At 42.4% G+C, this 10,157-nt stretch overlaps 1 protein-coding gene across 1 annotated transcript in view; it reads left to right on the top strand.

Moving 5' to 3' along the window:
* Positions 1-10,157, top strand: part of LOC135212970 (PRKCA-binding protein-like) — a gene marked incomplete at its 3' end in the record, with an annotated part of 346,603 nt that overhangs the window by 94,444 nt on the left and 242,002 nt on the right.

Genomic DNA, 10,157 nt, shown 5'->3' with positions numbered 1-10,157 from the left:
GAACTAGACTTAGTTATATTTTTGGTTAATAGATGGCGCTGTTGTCTGGTTATCAGTACATATTTAGGTACTTGCCGAAGCACCAAGAGACCCTCATAAAATACAAACATAATGAATATGCATCCTTTCCTTGGCTCTTTTAAAAGTTATGCTTTACTTCATTGTATCCAATAATACTGTATGTAGTTTCATATTACTACGTACATTAGTATTATGAAATAAAAACAAATCTATCTATGTTTTGGTTTGGAAAAATCAGCTGAAGGCAGAGGCAGGGTTTTTTCACCTTACTCAACTTGATTCAGAGCGATTTTCTTGCTTTTATTTAATGTAAATAGGTTATTTTTCGTTATATGAAGTGCTTTTAAGGTGAAATATAACTTAAATAATGTACGTCTTGTCGATAACTCTATTGTTATTTTTTGGTAATGGACGGTGTCAGGAGCATGTTATTTTGTGTAAAAAACCTTATTACATTAGTTATTTTCATCCTATTTCATAATAATACAATAGTATGCACATATTCATCTGTTAGCGGCAAGAAAACAACAGTAAAATGTGTTCTTTCAAGGCCAGTATTTTTCATTAAAATACTTTTTTCTCCACTATTATTTGCTGTAGAGTTGCATCCATGTTGCTGATGCACGATAATTTAAATTCATTAGCAGCGTGAAAATTTTGTTTTCTCAGCTTCAGCTACAAATGCAGCTTAAATTTAGTAGTCCCATATTTCCTTGCTAATATTTTCTCCATACCAAATACAGGCGGTCCCCGGGTTACGACGGTTCCGGCTTACGACGTTCCGAGGTTACGACGCTTTTTCTTAAATATTCAATGGAAAAATCCGTCCTGGGTTACGACGCTTGTTCCGAGGTTACGACGCTGACGCTTCCGACGCTCCGAGTTAACGACGCTTTTAAAAAACGCATACTATGATAAAAATCCTTTATAGTTTAGCACAGTATATTAATAAAAATAAGTTTCTGGTTAGATTACAACAAAAATTTTGAGATTATGATGATTTTCGACACTTTTTATGTTGTATTTTTCTATGTTTTTTTAGTGACGCCTCATATGCGGAACTAGTTTTCCGAGCGAATGAATATATCTAGTTTACATATAACAGTCCAAAACGCGCAAATAATGAAAAAACTCATTGCTTGTTTCCAGTAATAATAACAAAAGAACGTTTAGTCTGGTTAGATTACAACGCAAATTCCAAGTATCCAAAGAGAGACATTATCCAGTAATTTGATCAGAGAGAGAGAGAGAGAGAGAGAGAGAGAGAGAGAGAGAGAGAGAGAGAGAGAGAGAGAGAGAGCGTCTTCCGACGCTCCGAGTTAACGACGCTTTTAAAAAAACGCATACTATGATAAAATCCTTTATAGTTTAGCACAGTATATTAATAAAAATAAGTTTCTGGTTAGATTACAACAAAAATTTTGAGATTATGATGATTTTCGACACTTTTTATGTTGTATTTTTCTATGTTGATGTGACGCCTCATATGCGGAACTAGTTTCCGAGCGAATGAATACATACTAGTTTACATATAACAGTCCAAAAGCGAAACAAATAATGAAAAAATCATTGCTTGTTTCCAGTAATAATAACAAAACGAAGTTTCTGGTTAGATTACAACGCAAATTCCAAGTATCCAAAGAGAGACATTATCCAGTAATTTGATCAGAGAGAGAGAGAGAGAGAGAGAGATGAGAGAGAGATGAGAGAGAGAGCAGAGAGAGAGAGAGAGAGAGAGAGAGAGAGAGAGAGAGGCGTCTTCCGACTCTCCGAGTTAAGGACAGAGAAGTGTTCGTTTCGTTAAACGGCTCTGACTCATGCCAGTAAATGTTTTGTTGATACTAATAATATAAGCCTATTTAAAGATACGTTTACTTTAATTAGTCATATGATACGTAAATAGTAATCAACTGTTCTTGTAGCCCTCAATATTTGGCAAAATCGAAGTATCCAAAGAGAGACATTATCCAGTACGTAATGAGAGAGAGAGAGAGAGAGAGAGAGAGAGAGAGAGAGAGAGAGAGAGAGAGAGAGAGAGAGAGAGAGAGACGCTTTGGCAACAATGGTCTCGGGGGTTTTTTATAGCTTCCTTCTGCTTGATGATCGTGGATATTGTAGAAGGATTTCGACCATACTCGTTTGCCAAATCGACGATACGTTCATGCTTTGCTATAATTTCATGTTTTGCTTCCATCGAAATAATTTTCTTGGGTTTTTTCTTATCACCTGCTTTGTCTTTAGCTTTGAGACCCATGGTTAATAATAAAATAGACAAAATAACACGAAAAAATAGGCGCAAATACAACGAACTAAACAATGACGTGTTAACATGCAGCACAACAAAACAAACAGACTGAACGCCATTTATCGGTCGCCTATACAACTAACACTCATCGCAAAATCGTATCTCAAATATTTCGTTGTATATCAAAGCTTGTATTTTCGCAAATTTTCTGTTATATCTCAAAACATTCGTATATTAGGGCAATCGTATGTCAAGTTTCCAATGTAATTTGATCAGAGAGAGAGAGAGAGACGCTTTGGCAACAATGGTCTCGGGGATTGACGTAACGTTTATTTTCTGAACAGATAGGACAGAGAAGTGTTCGTTTCATTAAACGGCCTCTGACTCATGGCAGGAAATGTTTTAGTTGATACTAATATATAAGCCTATTTAAAGATACATTTACTTTAATTAGTCTATATGATACGTAAATAGTAATCAGCTGTTCTTGTAGCCCTCAAGATTTTGCAAAATCACTCCAGGTTGTACATAAAACTTCAAGAATGTAGTGTTACTAGAGGATACAATAGTTTTTACCTTCAAGAACCAGCATTCTTTATGAAAATAATCTCAGGTTGTACATAAAACTACAGGAAACAACATGTAGTGTAACCAAAGGATTACAAGTAAGGTTTTTATAATTTTCTTTTTTATTAGTTTAAGACATATTTCCAAGCGTCGTTCCGGCTTACGACGATTTTCGGCTTACGACGCGTCTCAAGAACGGAACCCCCGTCGTAACCCGGGGACTGCCTGTAAAGGTATTATACAAAAATATTTAAGTCCTGTTCTAATTAATTAACGTCATTTGTAAAATAACTACAGTAATTGTTTTACTATCGTACAATGGCTGAAATGCAAGAAAAACGTCATCAGACTTGGTCCAGTTGTTGGAGCAAAACAACTGTTAGCATTCAGTTGTTTCTGGCAGCAGCATTTAAGTAACAATTATAACAGGACTAACGATACTTTTATCATTCTCATTTGCTTTTTTAGCTGATTTAACTAGGATATGATAAATAAAGAGATGGAGGAAGCATTAGCAGCTCTCTCTCTCTCTCACACATTAAAAATTTGTATTACTACCAAGCAGACCATAGTACACGATTAGGCAAATGAAACTCCACATTTTCATTAGAGTTGTTACATATCAGGGCAAAATATCTGGCCATGACACTGTCTAAGGCATTGTTAACAAGTCTCGGGCACTCTAAGGTGGATTGTGATGCCCGTAGACTTTTGAATTTTGGTTAGAGGCGAATTTTGCTTAGCGTCAGGCCCCCAGGAACAGACCTCGGCCCCCCCTCTGTTAACCAGGGGCTGCCTATACTTACCCAGTAATTATATAGCTATTAGTTTCTACGGATGGCAGCCTAATTCAAACTTCGTGGGTAGCACTTCGATTGCTCAGTGTGTAGGTACTAGGTATACAATGCCATCCTCAAATGGTAATACTAGGAACAACTTAGCAAAGTATTTTACATTGTTTTATGCATAATATCCATCAGAGGGGAGGCAGGTGGGCTCCAATCATATAATTACTGGGTAAGTATATACAAAACCTTATTTTATTATAAAAATATTTTTGTATACGAGACTTACCCTGTAATTATATAGCTGATTCCACATTGAAACTTTATAGTGAGGAGAATGCTTCTATGGTTGGCAAAGTATGATTAGGTGCCCGCCCTTGCCCTGAGCACAGCACCAAAATAAATCAACCAGAAAACACTGACACCTACACTGAAATAAAGTCAAGACCCATCTACTGAGAGTGGTGGGTGATCCAGGTACAATGTACCTCCTGACTCTCCAAACTCAGCATCTTACTGAAAAGGTGAAGAGAAAATGATAGGAGAACATCCTATGCTTCCTTCTAATGGTCATGAGGTATTGAAAAAATTCGACACTTTTTAAACCTACATAAAACATAATAAGCAAAGATCGCTCATGCCTCCGGTAGTTCGATGCCAAAATGGGCGTAAAGAGTAAATAACGCCTGAAAACTTAAGAAAGTAGAGGTTGTTCTTACATCCTTACCTTCACTTCAAAGTAGGCCAAAAAAGGGATTTTGACGTAGGAAAAATCTATTTCTGGGTGATTGGCTCGTGTCGCCCTACGAAAGGATCCTTAATATCATTCTTTCTAGGCAAAATTAATCTAAATCTTACCAGAGAAAAACAAAATTAAGAAAATGTCAGTAAAACTGACTCGCTCACTCTATAAAAGAAGTGTCGGTATGAGAATAGGGGCGAGTGGATCACTACCACGAGTCATTCACCATTTAGACCTTCCAATCCAAAATCCCCCACTAGAGAGAGCTGATACTAACGGGTGATGAATGCGGACCCGCTACTACTACTACTAAGGACGCCACGGACAGCAGCGCCCCTAGCGGTCATCCTTAATCTATGAACATCTTGCCCTGCAGGGGGGGTGGGAAAAGAAAAGCAACGACGGGTGGGGTTTGGCATAGGGCGACACGAGCCAATCACCCAGAAATAGATTTTTCCTACGTCAAAATCCCTTTTTCTGGGCTCAGCTCGTGTCGGCCTATGAAAGAGTACCAGAGAAACAGGCAAGATAGGAAAAAGGGACAAATGAAAAAACAGTAGTAAAAATAGATATATAATATAAGTGAATCAGGTATACAGAATACAAGTTAAGTACTTAAAGCTAACTTATGCTAACAATGGCATAAAAAAGAGAAGCCAACAACAAAAGTACTTAAAACTAAACTTATAATAAACATAGTAGTATACAATAATGTAATGTAAGTTAACAAAACAGATTCACTAAGCAAAGTATTTACATAATATACAAACACATTGTGTCCTACCCTAGCATAAAAATAAGGGGGTAGGGGACACTGAAGTACCTTATAAGTACAAAGTGTGGATGTCCCTAGCAAAAAATAAGGGACAAAACCACTAATATGACCTCAGCGGCTAAGGCTAGAGTCTCTGAGTAGCATGGCGATAGGGTGAGGAACATGTTAGACGAGGTAGGTAGGAAGGAGATCTGGATCTATTACTATGACTACTATACAGTATCAGGAGAAACAATGTTTCCCGCTGCTACTGCAGAAAATTTTAAAGATTCCAAGGACTTTAGATAGTGACGTTTAAAGACTGTCGGAGATTTCCATCCAGTATACTTTTTAAGATCCTCGAAGTTCATATGTTGAAAGTAGTTAATTGAGGTGGCTACTCCCCTGATGTCATGTGCTTTTGGGAATGAATCAGGATTGGCTTGTTTAATGAAGTAAAAGGATCTGTTGTCTAATACATTTACTGATATAAAGTACCCCCCCACCTTTTTCTTCATGAGAGGAAGAACCTGAGGATCTTGGAGATGTGCGAGATAGAAAGGCTCTTAAAGTGATACTGAGGCAGAGAGAAGGGTCTTGCGGAAGTGGGATGACTTCCAAGGAGCCCACCTTGCAAGAGGACCTCATTTTTAGCTAAAAGCTACGATAAGGAGCAAGAGGACTTCTCTGAGGGAGAATTCTACATGACCCGCATCTTGGATAGAGCGCCAGTTCTGAAATTCTAGCTCCTGAGGTAGGCTTAATAAGAATTAAGTTCTTTCTGAGGGAGCATTATGAATGTGCACGACGAGTGTCAGGATCTGATGCTAGTTTGAGGAACGTCATTTAAGAACCATGAGACTGGCAGTAGGCCTCTTTGGAGAAGGTCTCCAGTCTTAGCACTAGGCTTTAGGGATAGAGTAAAGTAAGATTCAGGTCAGATCTATCTGGAAAACCCAACTGAAAGATCTTCTTCAAAGCGAATTTATGGTAGTAATAGTAATAGTGCTAGATGCTAAACCTTTTTCAACAAGGATCTGAAAAAGGAATAGCTAAGTTAACTGTCATGGTTGTATGTTTGATTTCTTTCAGGAAGGATGTACATTTTTAACAGCAGGTCATATGTCTAATAGTTGACTCTTCTTACTGGACTCTAGGAAGAGGATGTTTTGTGGATCAATGTTAGCATCTTTGTTAGCCTCAAACTTCATGAAGTCCATAAGTTAGGGTACTGAAGAATCTGACGGAAGCGAACACAGCTTCCTCATTTGTACTGCCTGTGAATGCCTGTGACATGCTGGGATTGGAATCGTGAGGTCGGAGACCCAATTTCAGAAGCAGAGGATACCAGTTGTCTTGGGCCAGGCTGGTGCAACCAGCGCTACCCAGTCCCTTGAAAGTCCTCAGCTGGCTCAAGACTTTGCAATAGGAAGATTCACTGGAGGAAAAACATAAATTTTTTCCAATGACTCCAATCTAGCGACAGGGCGTCGTGGCATAAGCCAGAGGGTCCAGGTTGGGGGCCACATACAAGGGAGCTTGTGGTTGCTTGTGAAGCGAAGAGATCTACTTGGGAGACCTGGGACTCTCGGGCATATCCACTGGAATGACCTGTCGTCTAGGGACCATTCTGATTCCAGAGGAGCCGACCGGGACAATCTAAGGTCTGCTATCACATTTCTACCCCCGCCAGCAGTGAGTGGCGTGACAGATCCATTGGGTTGTCTGCTAGGGCCAAAGGATGGCTATCATGACATGGTTTCAAGTTGGATTGGGACCCTCCTCTGGTGATGCAATGAACTACCACTGCACTGTCCAAAACTAGTCTTAGATGAGACTTTTTCTGGGGAAGAAGTTCTTTCAGGGTTAAGAAATTACTGCCATTGCCTTCCAAAACGTTTAGGTGGAGCTGGCGGAAACGAAGCTGACCAAGTCCCCTGAACTGTTTGAATTGAGAATATCCCCCCCAACCGGACAGGGAGGCATCCGTCGTGAATGGTTATACCGGAAGGGATATTGGAGGGGTACCAGGTTTGTCCAGGTTCTTCACTTTTGTCAAGGACGGAGTTGATGCGAAGGATCTGTGGAATACCTGAAACTTGTCTCGAGATTTGGGTTTGCTCTCGATCGCAAAACTCGGTTTATATCCTTCAGCCTTGCTTTTAGGAGGATGTTCTGTCAAGGAGGCAAAGTGAAGAGAACATAGGGATTCTTTTCTTGGCTTCTCCTTGATGTTTGTTGCATTTGAGAAAATTGTTTCACAGCTTTTGGCTATTCTTTGCGTTGACCACTGGAATTGACAGATTGGCGGAAGACAAATCCCATTGGATTCCTTTTTTGCACTGAAAACGAGGACTCTGGAGTAAGTCTGGATTTCGTTTTGTTTATTCTGGAACCCCAGATGTTCCAGAATTGAATACCTTTTCCGTGGCTTTGAGACATTCCTCGATGTTGGTCCCAGATCAACCATATCGTCGAGGTATGCTGATACCATTATTCCACTGAGTTCGCAATGTTGAACTATCACTTCTGCTATTTTTGTGAATAACCTGGGGGCTACATCAGACCAAGGGCAGGGCATCACTTTGAATGAGAATTTTGATTCCTAGGTCTGAACCCTAGGAATGCGCGGAAATGCTGGCATAGGGATATGATAGTAGCGTCTGTAAGACGATGGAGCATGGAAGGCTCCACGAGGAAGTTAAAGTTCCTTACTTGCGAAATGGTAAGCATTTTGAACTTGTGAACGGATCTGAAGAGTTTAGCCTTGACAAGTCTAAGATTACCCTTCTTTTGTTGAGCCTTTCTTGCACGCTGAATAAGCGACCTTGAAATTTTAAATGCTTGACTCTCGCAAATAGCTACCTTTTCATGAAGGGAGGTTTTTTTCTATAGCCATAATCTGGTCAATTCCTTTGACGGTTCCTGTAAAATGATCTGATGGAGGGGGATCTTTGATCCAACTCCAACCCAAACCCTAGGACACTATGCTCTGTGCCCAATTGGTTGAAACCCCCACCTGTGACGGCACGAGGAACAACCTCCCCTCCTACCTGGGGAGGAGAGCCTCATGTTGTTGGGCGGGGTGACCTCCCCGCCCTCCTATGAAACTGCCTTTACCTCTTGTCGCTCTACTTGACCTCGCTGGCGAAAGTGCTCGCGCTTGTACCTCTCGCTGCCCGAAAAAGGGAGAGGATAAGCCTGACTTCATAAAAGGATGAAGGCGGCGAAGCGTGCGTAAGAGGTCGAGGGTTGCGACTGAGGAGACACAAGGAGGATGGGTTGAGTCTGTTTTGCAGTTGCACGGCTGTCCCTGTTGGGTCACTGGGACGCTGGAACGAATTGCTGCTGCTGATGACGTTTATGGTAAGGCTGGAATCTTCTACAGCCTTCTTGGTTTCTTACCAGCAGCGGGGGCGGATTAGTGTTTCCTCTTAGAGGAGAACCCCATCTAGCTCTGAGGCTCTGGTTGAGCCTAGCAGCCTCATGGTGTACCTCATTCACGCGGACTCGGAAGAGGTCCGCCCCCCACAATGCTGGAAGCAGGAGCCATGAAGTTCGGGCCTAATAGTGCATTCATGAAACGTTGCTTTCGCCAGTTCCCTCCTAGCTAGGAAGAAGTTCGAAAGAATCTGTCTGAACCGTTGAAGCTGAGACTTGGCCAGGAATCTAATAAATAAAGGTTCTGTGCCATACGATAAAGCAAGCCATCTCAGTAATGATCAAAGAATTGAGGGACTGCCAAACTAGTCTCGAGCGTAAACTCTGCACCTGAATCAAGGTTCAGGCAGCCTCGAAGCTTTTCACCAAAATGGTCCATTGCACAGTCCGGTGTGAGCTTACCAAGCGTGGCAAGTGGCCGGGCAAGTTTCCCACAATTCCCCGGGAAAGCTGGGAGAGCGGAAAGTAGACTCGCTTCCCTAGTTGTGGCATTGGCTCAGCCTTGAGGAACTGCCTGAAGAGTCGCTGCCACTATTTTGGTTAAGCGAACGCGGAGAGAGCCTCCTCCTCCGATCGCAAAAATAGTAAAAGGACTCTTGAAAGCCTGGAGCTTGGTGTTGGTTAACACTCCCAGTCCCTCAAGGCAGTGAACCATTCCCGCTGAGCGTGCTCTCTACATTAAAGCACATGCTCTCTGGTGATTTGTCTTCCCTAGTGAAGCGCCGACGCGGCAGCCTAGCATACCAATGAAAAGGCGAGTCAAATCCCGGAGGATAAAAACTCGAAGCCTCAATCCGCTCGAGTTCCACACTCCGGGAACAGAGATCATACGTCCTGGGAATGGCGCGTAAGCGGCTACTCTCCATGGTTACCATGGAGAAGGGCTGGTAGCGACTCATAAGGAGGTAGCTTGGGGAATACCAGCACTTGCTACTGGGGAAGAGACGGGTAAGGAACCGAAGCAAGCCCAGCTTACCTCAGTCCCCTTCTCGCGAACTCTGTAGAGAGATCTGGAAGGACTGGCCAGTGATTCAAAGTGTTCGAACATTGCGCGAAATCTGTTCGAACGTGGTTCCGAGGGCGGAAGACCTGTGAGACGACCATCCCCCCCTCCTACCTGGTGCAATCACCACTGCTGAGAAAGGCAGTGGGACAAAGGTGCTCGGTTCCCGCTACTCCAACGGCGTTGCCGGAGTGGATGCGGTGGAGGCGGAGAAGGCATTCGGCGCGGCAGGAGCGCGAGCCTTCTCCTTAGAAGCCTTGATTCTAGAGCTCTTGAGTGTGAGGAGCCGGCTTAGACTTCAACCGCGTCAGCATAGGAAGTCGAAGACTTCTTAGCTGAAGAAGACGAAGACGACTTCATTTTAGAAGTCGTCGTACGAGGGTCTTCGGTTCTCTCTGTCCTTACCTTTGGGGGTACAGATGAGAGCGGACGAGAGCGGGCAGGGATCTCAGATCCCGAAAAGCCTTGGAAAGAAGCAGAGAAGAAGGGACAGGAGAAGGTCAGGAGGCCCAAGGAAAGACCTTGGGCACCCGACCAAACCTACTCAACTAACAAAATCCTCTGCAACCTACCGCCATAGATCAATATTAAGGTCCAGG

This window comes from Macrobrachium nipponense, chromosome 42, assembly GCF_015104395.2.
Source record: "Macrobrachium nipponense isolate FS-2020 chromosome 42, ASM1510439v2, whole genome shotgun sequence".
Classification (NCBI taxonomy): domain Eukaryota; kingdom Metazoa; phylum Arthropoda; class Malacostraca; order Decapoda; family Palaemonidae; genus Macrobrachium; species Macrobrachium nipponense.
The sequence above is the reverse complement of the archived record's forward strand: the minus strand, read 5'-3'. Positions and strand labels throughout refer to the sequence as shown.